Here is a 16,504-nt window from a genome sequence, read left to right as displayed (position 1 = left end):
CTCACCCAGTCCACATACATTGATACCATCGTGAAGCGGTTCTCGATGGATGATTCCAAGAGAGGACATCTACCAATGTGTCATGGCGTGTCCCTATCCAAGTCTATGTCTCCCAAGACTGATGCAGAGATAGCGGCGATGACAAGCATTCCTTATGCATCTGCGATTGGTAGCATCATGTATGGGATGATATCTACACGTCCTGACGTGGCTTTTACACTAAGTGTAGTGAGTAGATATCAATCCAACCCTGGTCTTCCACACTGGAAAGCTATGAAAGACATCCTCAAGTATTTGAGAAGGACCAATAAGTTGTTCTTGGTCTATGGGGGTGGAGAACTTAAATTGGAAGGCTATACCGACTCTAGCTTCCAAAGCGATATCGATGACTCGAAGTCAACCTCTGGGTTCGTATTCATGCTCAATGGTGTTGCTGTCTCTTGGAAGTGTTCCAAGCAAGACAGTACTGCGGATTCCACCACTGAGGCCGAATACATTGCTGCATCAGATGCAGCAAAGGAGGCTGTTTTGATAAGGAATTTCATCCAAAAGTTGGGCGTCATTCTTAATGGAGTTGCTCATGTCCCGGTGTTTTGTGACAACACGGGAGCTGTAGCTCAAGAGAGGGAGCCAAGGTCTCATCAGAAATCCAAAAACGTATTGAGAAAGTACCACATCCTCCGAGTGATCGTGGAAAGAGGAGATGTCTCGATTGACAAAGTCGGCTCCGGAGATAATGTTGCTGATCCACTAACTAAGCCTTTACCTGGACCATTATTCGAGAAGCATCGCGAATCAATGGGTTTGAAGCATATGGGTAGTTGGCTCTAGTGCAAGTGGGAGATTATTAGAGTAGGTGCCCGTCGAGCCAAGTGTTGGCCGAGTGTTCACAATGAAACTCTATGTATGAACAATCTTTATTTTAATAATATTTGAAATTATTATTGGCACATCTTTATCTGAATACCCATGCTAGTTGCATAGATAAAGCCATTTAATATACAAATAGAAGAAAGAATATGAGATGCTCATATGATGAGTATCATGAAACTAATATTTGGAATACTGTATATTCTAAACAGTTCCTAGTCGATTCAGCCGCCGCTAAGAAGGATATAGGCCGCTCGAGTTCGAGACTAGTATCTGCGATGTTAGTACCATGTTTCATTGGTAGGGGACATTGTGATGTCCGAGCATGCAGATAGGTGCTCCTGGTAGAGTGCACTGAACAACCCTCCATAAAGGACTTTCCAAGTGGTTCTCACTTATCGAGTGGAAAAGTCCTAGTTTATGGTTGTACACCATTAGTCCTTATGACCCGGGACAACATTGAGACTCTATGTTCTATAATTACACTTTGACTTGTTTACCGACTCTCAAGGGGTCATCAGGTGGCAAGGTTGGGTGTTTTGTCGAAACATATAGGAGTCGATGCATTGTAGTCGGGGATTCACCGCTTACCTTCGGGTATGGATATCCTATGTGTATGTAGTATGAAATCTCTGATCAGAGTATCGTTGTAATTATGAAAGGAGTTTCATAGATTACACCATCGATGCAACTACAACATGACACATAGTATCATTTCATTGACAACTCTTGATATACCAATGTTTGTCGAATCGGTCGGGATATATGAGTTGAAGGGACCGTACTGTACGCTAACCATAATTGAATGGTTCTTGCAGGCACTATCATTTGATACCTAGGGAATCATGTAAGCGATGCTTCTAGGCGTTTAACATGATTGGTTGGGTACTATCAGACTTGAGTTCTGACGTTCTTGCTATCAAGGAGTTGATAAGTAAGAATGGAGCAATTGGGGTATGCTCATATAAAGAAATGTTTAGTCCGAATCACATGGAGATGTGAACCCACGGCTAGTTGTATCAATGAACCATTGAGGGCCACACAAGTACTAGCTTTCTAGATCCCGTTGAGATGTAAAATAGTTCAATGTGTTGAACGTCTTATAAATGAGTTTATAAGCGTAAGGAAAAATAGAAATATGACTTCTATTATAGAAATGTAACTTTTAATTTATGACTGTGTTCCTAAATTAAAAAGTTGGCCAAATAAATAATGTATTTGAAAATTGTGATTTTCATAAACATTATTATTGACTAAATTTAATTAATTCAAGTGTTGAATTAATTAAACACTAGTGGGCCTAGTAGAGTCCAAATAATTAAATTATTAAACTAGTGAGCTTGAGTAAAATCAAGTAAATTTTAAATGGGCTCAAATATGTTTGAGACATTTAAAATAAAAGTCCATGGGCCTTGTAATTGTTACAAGCCCAAATAGATTTGCATGCATGGGAGGTGAAAAGTTTGGAGACAACTTTTGCAACATCCAAGGCATGGCATGCCTTTGGAATACACAACACCTTTTCCCACAACCAAGACTAGTCTTCCCTCCTCCCATTTTGAGTGTGCTTGGCCGAAAATTTGAGATATTTTATCCCAAAAATTTTCTCAATTTTCTTCTTCAAGAGTTGAGGAAAGAAATCACTTCTCCTTGAAAAATCCTTTTGTTTTTCTAGTGCAAAATAAGAGGGGATCTTCTTAGCAAGTGGTGGGCCTAATTTTGAGCAAGGTGTGCTCAAGGAAATCTTGTGGAAGTTCATCCTTTGAAGAGCTAAAGTGTTTACACTTTAGTTGGAGCCATCATCAATCTTGAGAGATTGATAGGTAAATTTCTAAACACCTTATGAATGCCATAGTTTGTGTTTTTGTATATGTTACATACTAGTACTAAGGTGCTCGAAATTTTCTGATTGAAAATCAATTTTTGTACCTTCCGTTGCGCATTTGGGCACCTAAAATCGATCTCTTTCATCATAGGTGCTATTTTCACAAATACATGGTCTCCTACTGCAAACTCTATGTCTCTTCGTCTCTTGTCTGCATAACTCTTTTGTCGGCTTTGTGCAGTCCTTATTCTCTCACGAATTTTGACTACAATCTCGGCAGTCTCTTCAATCACATCAGGACTAATTTCTCTTCTTTCACCAACCTCGTCCCAATGAAGAGGAGATCTACATTTCCTTCCATAAAACGCCTCAAAACGAGCCATCCCAATTGATGATTGATAGCTATTATTGTGAGTGAACTCCACTAGGTGGGGACTCGGACGCTAATCATCTTCTTAATCATCTTTGGGATTTAATTATCAATTAAGATAAACAGTGTCTAAAAATTTTTCTTTTTAAAAATGTAAGTACGGAACGTAATGGAATTTAACTAATATACATCTCAGTATAAAAGTAAAATAATGTACAACAATTATTCAAACTAGTCTAAGGTTCAACTACTAAATTTCAAGTATTAAACCAAGTCTACAATAAGTCCGGAATCACCACTCTAACTCATCTTCTCTCATCATCTTCTTGATCCCGATCCTGTCCCACCTGTTGTCATGCACACATACAAAACAATACAACAGCCGGATATTCCGGTGAGAATAAATCCCAGTATAAATCATGTATACATGCATTTCATATAACAACATATATAAAAGCATGAAATAGATATCAAGACATGTATCATAATCTGAAATCATAAATTGACATCAAACAGTAATTCATACTCTGAACATGTATTACCTAAGAAATATGAATCAATATAAACTCTGAATCACACTCTGTGATTCTAAAACTCTGACTCAATCTCTCAAACTCGACTCATCTCTCATCTAGGGATCCCGGTCTGAATAAGAACGTAACAACTCTCCCACCTATCTCTTACGTTCGCGGTGTTTGAAATTGATACGTCCCTATTCCTGGACTTTTGTCTGATCTGTATCGAATAGTCTGCAATAAGGGCTGGTCTGTCTTTTAAGCACATCGATACACCAAACGTCCAATGTCTTGGCAGATCTGCCAAAGACATGGCATGTCTGCCAATCCTATTCTCACAATATGCAATGGGCCAGTGATCGCTCTGTCAAAACCTAGCCCCTCTGTCAGTGACTCTCCCTCAATAGCTATCTGCTATCCACTGCTTTTATACACCTCAATAAAATCAGCATACTCAAACAAAGCATACAAAGGTATGAAAACAATAACATACAAGTATGTCGTTTAGGGAAACTCGAGTTAAATCGAACTCCAGTCGATCTCCCAATTCACATCGATTTATACCTTTCTTTCCGTCGTTCTGTCGAAGTCAAAGTCTGGAATCTGAATCTGTCAATGTCAATCAATCTGAAATGACAATATCGAGGAGTATATATATCAATACACAACTCAATTCAAAACCTGTTCTGATCAATATTCAAATCAAACATAATCTGATCCATATCAACGATATCATGATACAATCGAATTCATTACTGAATCTGATCAATCTAAATCAACTGATGTCTCGACGGCATAACAATACAGTCTCGCTAACCCCGTCAATCTCAACATCACAGATATAATACCAGAGCTCATAATCAATATCAATAAAACTCGTAATTTCAACGATAATACAAATCTAATATCGAATCTCAATCAAATCGACTCCGAAAATCATAACAATTACATAAGCAGTCTGTTCTTTAATCTGACTTCAAATATACGATGTCTACTGTATCAAAAACACCATATATGATTCATGTTCAATTCTGACAATATCGTAATTTCAAATCGTATTTAAACGTAACAAAACTTACGTCCAGTTGTACCCTACGTCGATAGGAACGCAGTACTGATGTCAGATTAAAATTCTAACGGACGGATCTTTCACAATCACAAATCTAAAAGGCGCAAGGATTTTCTTCTCAAAAGCTTCGACCCTTTTCTGAATTTGTGAGGGGAAGACGTGTAATTCTTATATATATATTGCATGCAACACCAGGAAACGTGGCTTATTTTTCATGCTGCACGTCACACCGCGGGTGCGCTCACTTTTGCATCGCGGGTGCACTTAGTGTACAGATATACATCAATTTTTCCAGAAGCTTGGACCGCGGGTGCGCTCACTTTTATACCGCGGGTGCGGTGACCTCACTGTAGCAACACCGCGGTTGCGGTCTGTCTAGCACCGCGGGTGCGGTTACCCTCCAGTAGCAAATCTCATACCCTACTGGCCATACATCGCGGGAGCGCTGCCTCTGGGACCGCGGGTGCGGTGACCCTACTGTAACAATGCCCAACTCTCTGTCCATCAACCGCGGGTGCAGTAGCTTCCTAGCGCGGGTGCGCTCATGCTACTGTAACTCTTCCACATTTCATGAACTACAACCGCGGGTGCGGTGGCACTTTGCCAATAAACTCAAGTTTTGCAACGTCGTTTCTCCCCTTCTGTTCTTGCATTTCTTATTCATACTATATATATATCATTTCAGACATATCACCAAGAATCTCGGGCATTACATTTCTCCCCCTCTTAGATACGATTTCGTCCTCGAAATCACGGGTAATCACTTCAGCTATCAAAACGAAACGTATAAAAGAGGTAAAACTCATCTCAATGAAATCATCCTGAAATCTCAATCTCATATCAGATTCTGTCTTTCCAGGAATATTTCTAATGCCCCGACGACTTTACTGTATATGCAACAGTAGAATATTCTTTGTTCTAAATTTTCTTCCTTTCACGGATCTCTAATTCCAGAGCGGAGTAGTCATTCAAGAAGCATAAAATCATAATACCACTCGAAATCATTTTAATCGAATCAATCGCAAAATACTGGCTATACAACATCCGTATATACCAATCAACAGCTCATACCAAATCAATATCATCAGCTGTTATCAAATCTGTTTATCCCAGTCAAAGATATATTAAATCTTCGGCCCCAAATCCCAATCGTCACCATCTGACGTTGGCATATTAGTCTTTCTGGTCTGAGCTATCTTTATTCTCGTCTGAATTAGCTATATTTTCTTTGTCATATCTCTGACCGTATCAGATCTTATCTCAGGTATCTCCGAGATATTATTCTTATACCAAAGAAATCTACAGTATTCACTGTACAATATATCGTCTGTAACTATTACATTATCCATCTGGTTATCTGATAACTATTATCGTACAATAATTCACACAGCGCAATATGTCATATCAACTGTTGCTAGCATCTAGCACTGCAGCTCTCTGGATATCTCTCAATATCCGTATACTACACTCTGGCTATCTGTCAGTCGGTGGATATTATATGAATGAGTTCATGGTATGTTCTGCCACAATTACAAACTCAATCAAAATTCACAATCTGATATAATCTATTTCACATTCTGGTCAATCTGACCATTTCTTTGACCTCGATCTTTGTCATCTGATCATGTTTGTACGTCATCTTGTACTAACTAATAGATATAGATTGAACAATCTGTCAATCACAATCATAATATATCACAATCTGAAAGTATTATAGTGATCTCCTTACGAAATTCATCGAATTATACTCCCTATGTCTAGTCAGAAATATACCAATTCTGTAATAACTCTTCTGATTTCTATCTTTCTATCTTCATTTATTGGCGATTCAGACATTTCAGTACAAATTATGTCAACATTTCAGTACAGATTCTGTCACCACTGATTTAATCTGTCTTTGTCAAAACTATATGTTCAAATATCATACATTCTCATTCACCAACATGAAAACTGAATCAACTATTGTGTGTTTTTGACACTATCTGTCATTTCAGATTCGAACTATTTGGTACAAAAAAATCAGTTAATAATATAAATTAAAAAAAATACCTACCTGGTATTCGGTTCTGGCTATCGATATAAAATTCTGTCGTGCAAATCTGACACATTTGACATCATACGATAATCATTCTCATACTATACAGTACCACATACCTGATATTCTGATTGATACTCCGCTCCAACCATCGATATCAATTTCTGAACATTCTGATCAACTTTCTGAGTCGCTTTAATTCTCAAAATAAGTTCTGATTCAACTGGCACAATATCAAATTTCTACAAAATAACATCTGTTTCAAATATTCATTCTGAACAACCGAAATATCAAATCAAATTCAGAACATCAGTGATAGATAATAGCCTGCTAATACTCCTAGAACTGCCAATATCTAACACTGACGTCAATTTTGACCAATTCATCACGAACTCACTCCGCTAAGATCAACAGATATATCATCTTTGAATATAACAAGCCCTGAATATAACTTGTCTCAATCAGGATTCACATTTTAACAGTTTCTGTATACCATATCTTAGTTTTCAAAATTTTCAATACCGTCTTCAAATATTCAACAACTGAATAAATAAGGAGTCCCTCTGCTCCTTTCGGTAATACTCAAATCATAAATAACACGGATATCAAAGGAATTCTAAATCTAGAATCCTTAACGTACTATATTCATTCTTCGGCCATTTCAGGTCCGAATCTTACCATCTTCTAAAATCCGTTTATGGTAACTCTTTACTTGATCAGCGTAGCCATATCAGTAATGCAATCATACTGAGACACACAAGTACAATACCAGCTAACTTAATCTCATTCTCACCCCACTGTAGTAAATGACGCTTACAGAATTTACTGATATCAAATCGCTTCCCACAACTGAAGAGATAAACTACTACAGCAGATAAGTACTCAACAAATAATACATAAATCAATGCAATTCGTTCAAAAATAACGTATAGGATGCACTAGTATCTATCAATCCCAATACAGGATAATCATAAAGAACAACTACCTGTCACTATATCATCAAGTGTAACCGGGGTCTGTTCTTCGGTCACTGTAACCAGATGCTTCTGTTCCCTGGATTCTTCGGGAATCTCTTTGTGGACATACTCTAGCAAAGTGTCCTTGCTGTTTACAAATGTTGCAACTACCAAGTACTCCTTCGCATTGCTCTGTGGGATGTCTCCCTCCGCAAGCGCTGCAATAAACTCCAGTATAACTCTGGCTAAAACCACTGGAATCAGACAAACTGCTGCCAGACCTCTTGAACTGTCTTCCTCTGGCTTCCAAATAATCTTTCTTTCCACCACTAGTGCCACCAATCTCAAGTCTGAGAGGTGGTTGCTGTGGTCTCAATGTTGGAAGTACAAACGAAGCTCCTTTCAGTGTCATCAGACTAGCTTCGGCTCTCTTAGCTTTACTCAAAATATCAATAAAAGTATAGGGTCGGCTCACAATTATCAATGTCAATATCTCAGGATTCAATCCCCTGATGAAACGATCAATCACAACTTCATCATTCTCAGCCACGTGAGGAGCAAAACGTAGCAAAGTAGAAAAGTGGGCAACATATTTTGCAATGTTTAGTTGACCCTGTTTCAAATTTTCAAATTCTGCCTTCTTGTCCTCTCGGTACGAAGCTGGGAAAAACCTTCGATAGAATTCAACTTTGAAGATCTTCCAAGAAATCACTGTACCACGTTGTTCTAAGACTTCCTTGGTTGCAATCCACCAGCTCTTTGCGACTTCCCGTAACTGATGTCCAATCAGTTTTACTCTTCGTTCCTCTGGATACTCAAGTGAATCAAACAGTATCTCTATATCATCTAGCCAACTTTCGCAATCAATAAACGTCTCAGTACCCCTTAAAATCGACGGTTGAAATGACTCGAACCTCTGTAACTGCGTTTCCATCAGAGTTTCTGACACATCCATCTGATCAATCAAGATACTTCTCTGTTCTGTGATTCCTCGAGGAGATAGATCTGATTATCAAATCATCAGTAACTAGATATAACAGTTATGTTTCAATCCTCCTCCGATCATCTTACAGCTGATCAAGAATCGGGTCTGATTCATTCTCAATCATATATATTATCAAATTAATTCAGATATTCAGGAAATCAAGTATTAAAGCAATAAATCATGTTAGCAATCACGAGCAAGGAAAGAAAACTAAATCTACCCCGCTCATTCTATCTTCTATCTCAATCTAAAGGATCTATCGCTCTGATACCACCTGTTGTGGGGACCCGGACGCTAATCATCTTCTTAATCATCTTTGGGATTTAATTATCAATTAAGATAAACAGGGTCTAAAAATTTTTCTTTTTAAAAATGTAAGTACGGAACGTAATGGAATTTAACTAATATACATCTCAGTATAAAAGTACAATAATGTACAACAATTATTCAAACTAGTCTAAGGTTCAACTACTAAATTTCAAGTATTAAACCAAATCTACAATAAGTTCGGAATCACCACTCTAACTCATTTTCTCTCATCATCTTCTTGACCCCGATCCTGTCCCACCTGTTGTCATGCACACATACAAAACAAGACAACAGCCGGATACTCCGGTGAGAATAAATCCCAGTATAAATCATATATACATGCATTTCATATAACAGCATATATAAAAGCATGAAATAGATATTAAGACATGTATCATAATCTGAAATCATAAATTTATATCAAACAGTAATTCATACTCTGAACATGTATCACCTAAGAAATATGAATCAATATAAACTCTAAATCACACTCTGTGATTCTAAGACTCTGACTCAATCTCTCAGACTCGACTCATCTCTCATCTAGGGATCCCGGTCTGAATAAGAACGTAACAAGTCTCCCACCTATCTCTTACATTCGCGGTGGTTGAAATTGATACGTCCCTATTCCTGGACTTTGGTCTGATCTGTATCGAATAGTCTGCAATAAGGGCTGTTCTGTCTCTTAAGCACATCGATACACCAAACGTCCAATGTCTTGGCAGATCTGCCAAAGACTTGGCATGTCTGCAAATCCTATTCTGACAATGTGCAATGGGCCAGTGATCGCTCTGTCAAAACCTAGCCCCTCTGTCAGTGACTCTCCCTCAATAGATATCTGCTATCCACTGCTTTTATACACCTCATAAAATCAGCATACTCAAACAAAGCATACAAATGTATGAAAACAATAACATACAAGTATGTGGTTTAGGGAAACTCGACTTAAATCTAACTCCAGTCGATCTCCCAATTCACATCGATTTATACCTTTCTTTCCGTCGTTCTGTCGAAGTCAAAGTCTGGAATCTGAATCTGTCAATGTCAATCAATCTGAAATGACAATATCGAGGAGTATATATATCAATACACAACTCAATTCAAAACCTGTTCTGATCAATATTCAAATCAAACATAATCTGATCCATATCAACGATATCATGATACAATCGAATTCATTACTGAATCTGATCAATCTAAATCAACTGATGTCTCGACGGCATAACAATACAGTCTCGCTAACCCCGTCAATCTCAACATCACAGATATAATACCAGAGCTCATAATCAATATAAATAAAACTCGTAATTTCAACGATAATACAAATCTAATATCGAATCTCAATCAAATCGACTCCGAAAATCATAACAATTACATAAGCTGTCTGTTCTTTAATCTGACTTCAAATATACGATGTCTACTGTATCAAAAACACCATATATGATTCATGTTCAATTCTGACAATATCGTAATTTCAAATCGTATTTAAATGTAACAAAACTTACGTCCAGTTGTACCCTACGTCGATAGGAACGCAGTACTGAAGTCGGATTAAAATTCTAACGGACGGATCTTTCACAATCACAAATCTAAAAGGCGCAATGATTTTTTTCTCAAAAGCTTCGACCCTTTTCTGAATTTGTGAGGGGAAGACGTGTAATTCTTATATATATATTGCATGCAACACTAGGAAACGTGGCTTATTTTTCATGCTGCACGTCACACCGCGTTTGCGCTCAGTGTACGGATATACATCAATTTTTCCATAAGCTTGGACCGCGGGTGCGCTCACTTTTATACCGCTGGTGCGGTGACCTCACTGTAGCAACACCGCGGTTGCGGTTTGTCTAGCACCACGGGTGCGGTTACCCTCCAGTAGCAAATCTCATACCCTACTGGCCATACACCGCGGGTGCGCTGCCTCTGAGACCGCGGGTGCGGTGACCCTACTGTAAAAATGCCCAACTCTATGTCCATCAACCGCGGGTGCAATAGCTTCCTAGCGCGGGTGCGCTCATGCTACTGTAACTCTTCCACATTTCATGAACTACAACCGCGGGGGCGGTCCTTTTCTTACCGCGAGTGCGGTGGCACTTTGCCAATAAACTCAAGTTTTGCAACGTCGTTTCTCCCCTTCTGTTCTTGCATTTCTTATTCATACTATATATATATCATTTCAGACATATCACCAAGAATCTCGGGCATTACACCAACTGCCTTGGAAATCAATAACACAAGCTAGCAGTAGATCTTATAGAATTTTGATAACTCTTTCGAACTGACCATCGGTTTGAGGATGGAATGATGTACTGAATAATGACTTGGTCCCCATCGCTGCATGCAGGCTCTTCCAAAAAGATGACGTAAATCTCGGATCTCTGTCAGAAACAATAGATACGGGAATCCCATGCAGACGAACTATCTCTCCGATATATAACTCTAAATACTGAATCATTGTGAAGGTCGTCTTAATAGGTAGAAAATGTGCTGATTTCATAAAATGATCAACTATCACCCATATAGCATTAAATCCCTTAATAGTCTTTGGCAATCCCACAACAAGTTCCATTGTAATATTTTCTCATTTCCACTCAGGAATAGGAAATGGCTTAAGTTTTCCCGCTGGTTTTTGATACTCTGCTTTTACTTGTTGACAAGTCAAACATTCGGTCACAAATCTCAGAATGTCTCTCTTCATGCCTGGCCACCAATATAACAGCTGCAAATCTTTGTACATCTTCGTGCTTCCTGGATGAATGGAATATGGTGTGTCATGAGCTTCCTTCATAATGAGATCTCTCAAAGAATCGTCACTAGGAACCCATAAACGATCTCGATAACGAACTATACCGTCCACCTCATAATATAACTTCCGGCCTTTGGCTTTATCTCTAGCTCTCCACTTTTGCAATTGCTCATCGGTAGATTGTCCATCACGAATTCTATCTCTCAAAATAGACTGTACTGATAATGTGGCAAGATTAGGGGCCTCGCCCCTAGTATAAACTGCAAGTTCAAACCACTGTATCTCGGACTACAACGGTCTTTGAAGTGATAAATGAGTGATAACTGCTGCTTTTTGACTCAATGCGTCTGCCACAATATTAGATTTCCCCAGTTGTCTCATTTTCAATTCCTTTTGGGTGAAAAAGTAATTCAAACTTTTATGATCGGTTAAAATTTTGCACTTCTCCCCAAATCTTCAATTCAAAAACTACTACTGCAAGCTCAAGATCATGAGTAGGGTAGTTTTTCTCTTGAATTTTCAACTGTCTCGATGCGTAGGCTATAACTCGATCATTTTGCATCAGAACTGAGCCCAAACCAAGTTTAGACGCGTCGGTATATAGAACATATTCTCCTTGCCCCGATGGCATAGATAACACTGGCGCTTAAATCAAGGCTTTCTTTAACTTATCAAATCTGTCTTGACACTCGGATCCCCATACAAACTTTACATTATTCTTTGTTAAGGCGGTAATGTTTAACGCTATAGATCAAAATCCCTGAATAAACTTGCGATAATAGCCAGCTAGTCCCAAGAAACTACGAATCTCGGTAACACTCTTTTGTACTGGCCACTCTTTAACTGCCTCAACTTTACTTGGATCAACTTCAATTCCATCACTAGAAACGATGTGGCCTAAGAACGACAACCGATCAAGCCAAAACTTACACTTGCTGAATTTTGCATATAACTTCCTATCTTGAAGTACTTTAAGTGTTGTCCTCAAATGACAACTATGCTCCTCTTTATTCTTTGTATAGATCAAAATATCATCAATGAATACTATGATGAATGATCTAAATACGGCTGAAATACGCGATTCATGAGATCCATGAAGATTGCTGACGCACTGGTCAACCCAAATGGCATGACCATAAACTTGTAGTGCCCATATCTACTATGAAATGTTGTCTTGTGAACATCGGACTCTTTCACTTTCAATTGATGGTATCCCGAACGAAGATCAATTTTAGAAAATATCGATGCTCCTTCCAACTGATCAAATAAATCTTCGATTCCTGGCAGTGGATACTTATTATTGATAGTGACTCTATTAAGCTCTCGATAATCAATGCAAAGTCACATACTACCATCTTTCTTCTTCACAAATAATAGCGGTGCGCTCGATGGAGAATAACTAGAGCGAATAAAACCCTTGTCTAGAAACTCTTGGATTTGATCTTTTAATTCTTTCATTTAAGCAGTTGCTAGACGATAAGGTGCTTTAGATATTGGTACTGTGCCCGACATTAACTCAATAGAAAATTCCACCTCACGCTCGGGTGGAATTCCAGAAACGTCTTCGGCAAAGATGCTAGGAAAATCCCTTACAATATCCACATCCTCAAATTTATGACTGATACGAGCATGTGCGGTAGTGACACATGCTAGAAAAGCTTGGCATCCACGTCTAATAAGCTTCCTGGCAAACAGACAAGAGATAATGTGCGGCAATTGCTTGTTTCTCGCCGCCTCAAAAAAAAAAATTTGACCACTAGGCGGTTGAATAGACACTGATCGCTGACAAAATAAATCGAAGCTCCATTCACTGATAACCAATCCATCCCAAGTATGATATCAAATTCATGCATAGGAAGCACAATAAGATATGCCTGAACCACATCTTTGAACAAACGAAACTCCAGATTCTTGACAATTTTAGTCGTGAGCATTTGATCACCGGAAGGAATAGAAACTTTGAAACCCAAACCCATATTTTCAGTAATAATATTAAGTCGCTTCATGAAGGTTTCAGATATGAAGGAGTGAGTAGCTCCCGAATCTAGCAGTGCATAGGTCGCTACACCTTGAATGATAATCCTCCCTGGTGAAAATTCTTTTAAATCTTTTCGTGTTGAAGCTTAAGGATATTTCTATCATTATTCTCCCAAGGTGAAGATTACGCGTTGAACTTAAGCATTCCTTGAAAATTTGCATTTTAGCCCCTTAATTTTTTTCGAAATTTACATTTTAGTCGTCAAACTTTCGAATAGTTGCAAATTGATCCTTAAAATTTTTGAAAATTTACATTTAGGTCCCTAAAATTTCGGTTAATTGCATTTTGGCCCTTTAATTTATTGAAAATTCCATTTTTAATCCTTAAAATTTCGAAAATTGCTCCTCGACCCCCAATAATTTTGAAACCCCACCAAACCCTTAGTTATGATTTTTCTTTAATTTTTGTCCATAAACAATTATTTGTAATTATTTTATCCTTTGCATAAATTAAGGCACAAAATTCACACTGAATTCTATGGTTTCCAAAATAATATCTTAAATTCAACTAAGGTAAAACATGCAACCTAATTTCTACTAGGTTAAACTTGATCCCAATTCAATTTTTAATAACCATTTAACATTTCATGCAATAAAAACAATATAAAACGTTAAATGACTAGGTTACCCGTAATGAGTGTAGTGTCTGCCTCCTCCTCAGCTTCTTCAGCATTCATAACATATGCTATTCCAACAGCAGGTGCATTATTCTTCGGGCAATCAGCAGCCTTACACCCTTTCTCCTTGCATACGAAGCATCTAAAAGATCCCCATATGTACTTTCCAAAATGAAAGCGGTTGCACTCCTTGCATGATTGCCTCTCAGCAGGCTTTGGTGCTCCAGGATTTTGTGGCTTTTTTGGTGCTTGTTTCTTGACTTGACCTTATGGCTTTTGAGGCCCTTGAGGTCTAGGAGGACCCGTATCTTGCTTTTTATTCCGCTGATTATTATTTTGGTGTTTCTGTCTCTTGCGCTTCATCTCAAAATCGATGTCTTTCAAAGATGGTTCAGACTGAAATGCAAAAGTAGTAGCAGTAGCATGATCCAAAGGACGCATCATCATAACATTATTCAAAATGGTAGGACGTAGACCATCCATGATGTGTCTAAGCTTCTCTGCAAGATCCCTCGCAATAAGGGGTATAACGTGACAACCCCTATCAAATTTCTTCACAAATTCAACAACAGAAGCGTCTCCCTGACGGAGAGTCATAAATTACTTCTTCAATCATCCTCTAACATCGGCAGTAAAATATTTCTCGTAGAATATGTCCTTGAATTGAGCCCATGTAAATGTAGCAAGATTAACACTATGCTCAGCTCCTTGCCACCATAAAGAAGCATCATCCCTAAACAGATAAGTAGTACACCTCACACGATCAGCATCCCCCATATTCAGATAACGAAATTGCACCTCGAGTGCACGAATCCAAGCCTCAGCAGCAAAGGGATCGGTGGTGCAAGAAAATTTATTCGGCCCTAGCATTGGAAACTGATCATATATGTCATGCTGTGGCCTAGGTACTTGTTGTAACTGTTGTAATTGCTGCTCGAAGAAACGAGCCATCCGCTATAAGGCACGAGTAGCTGCATCCCCATTAGGAGTTGGGATTTCATTCCCTTGTTGGTTTACGTTGTTCTCAGCTCGGTTCTCATTAACAGGGGCACATCTAGGAGGCATTTTATCTGAACGTTTTCCAAATACTAACGTAACCAACTTGCATTTAAATCTAAGTTTTCTAATCATGTGACATATCTTAATCCATTAAGCAATTTAAGCAAACAAGGCATATATACTCAAAAAGCTAGTAAACATGTAACGTAAACATATTATTCATGTCATCATGCAAGTAACATCATACTAAAATCATATAAAGCATGTAAAACTTACAAATTGAGGCTTGACGACTGATCTTTCCGGCGCTGATGGTGGCACAATCTTTTACAGAACCATTGCTCTGTTACCAACTAAGACGTATACTATTCGTTTTGCTTAAAAAGTACTAGAAATTTTTTTTTCTCCTAATTAAAATCGGCCGACCTTCTTAAATAAATATATAAAATATTTTCATCATTTTAAAATAAAACAACCAACTATATTTGAAAAATCAAAGAAAATCGTCAAACGGGAAATCGTTAAACGTTTTACCAAACCTAAAAAAAAACAATGAATTTGAAAAGTAAAGACCATATTAAACAACTCAAAAATCTCTCAAAGAGCATAAATAAATAGTCTTAAAAATCTTTAACTTAAACCATAAAAGTAAAATCATAAGTGCGGAAAAGTAGAAGCGCTGGTCATCGGTCATGTCTGTGAGACCTCGAAAATAAAATAATATTGATGGCATTTTTGTAAATAAGTTGAAAAATATTCAATTTATTTTGATGTCATTTTCGTTAATAAGTTGAAAAATAATGAATTAATTTTAAAGAATAAAATATGACATATCTTGGTCATATGAAGTCCAAATGATTTGAGATTTTGATATAACGTAGAAAACTCAAAAATATAGAAGTTTCATGTTTTGATTTTTCAAATATTTGATCGTTTGACTGATCCGAAGAGATATACTGATGTTAAAATGTTAAATAGTATATTATTATTATAATATTAAAATTTTAAAAAAATTTAAAAAATTTAAGGGTGTGGATTCATTTCATGAAATGAAATGAATTCAACTTTGCCTACTGTTAATGAACGAGAAAGGTAGTGGAGGAGAGAAGAGAAATAATAGGGTTTCGATTTTTCTTTTCGATCTTGCGACTTATCGGTTTATCCAATCGAC

The sequence above is a fragment of the Primulina tabacum genome, chromosome 11, assembly GCF_025594145.1.
Source record: "Primulina tabacum isolate GXHZ01 chromosome 11, ASM2559414v2, whole genome shotgun sequence".
In the NCBI taxonomy this organism is placed as follows: domain Eukaryota; kingdom Viridiplantae; phylum Streptophyta; class Magnoliopsida; order Lamiales; family Gesneriaceae; genus Primulina; species Primulina tabacum.
This window is presented reverse-complemented; position numbering follows the sequence as displayed.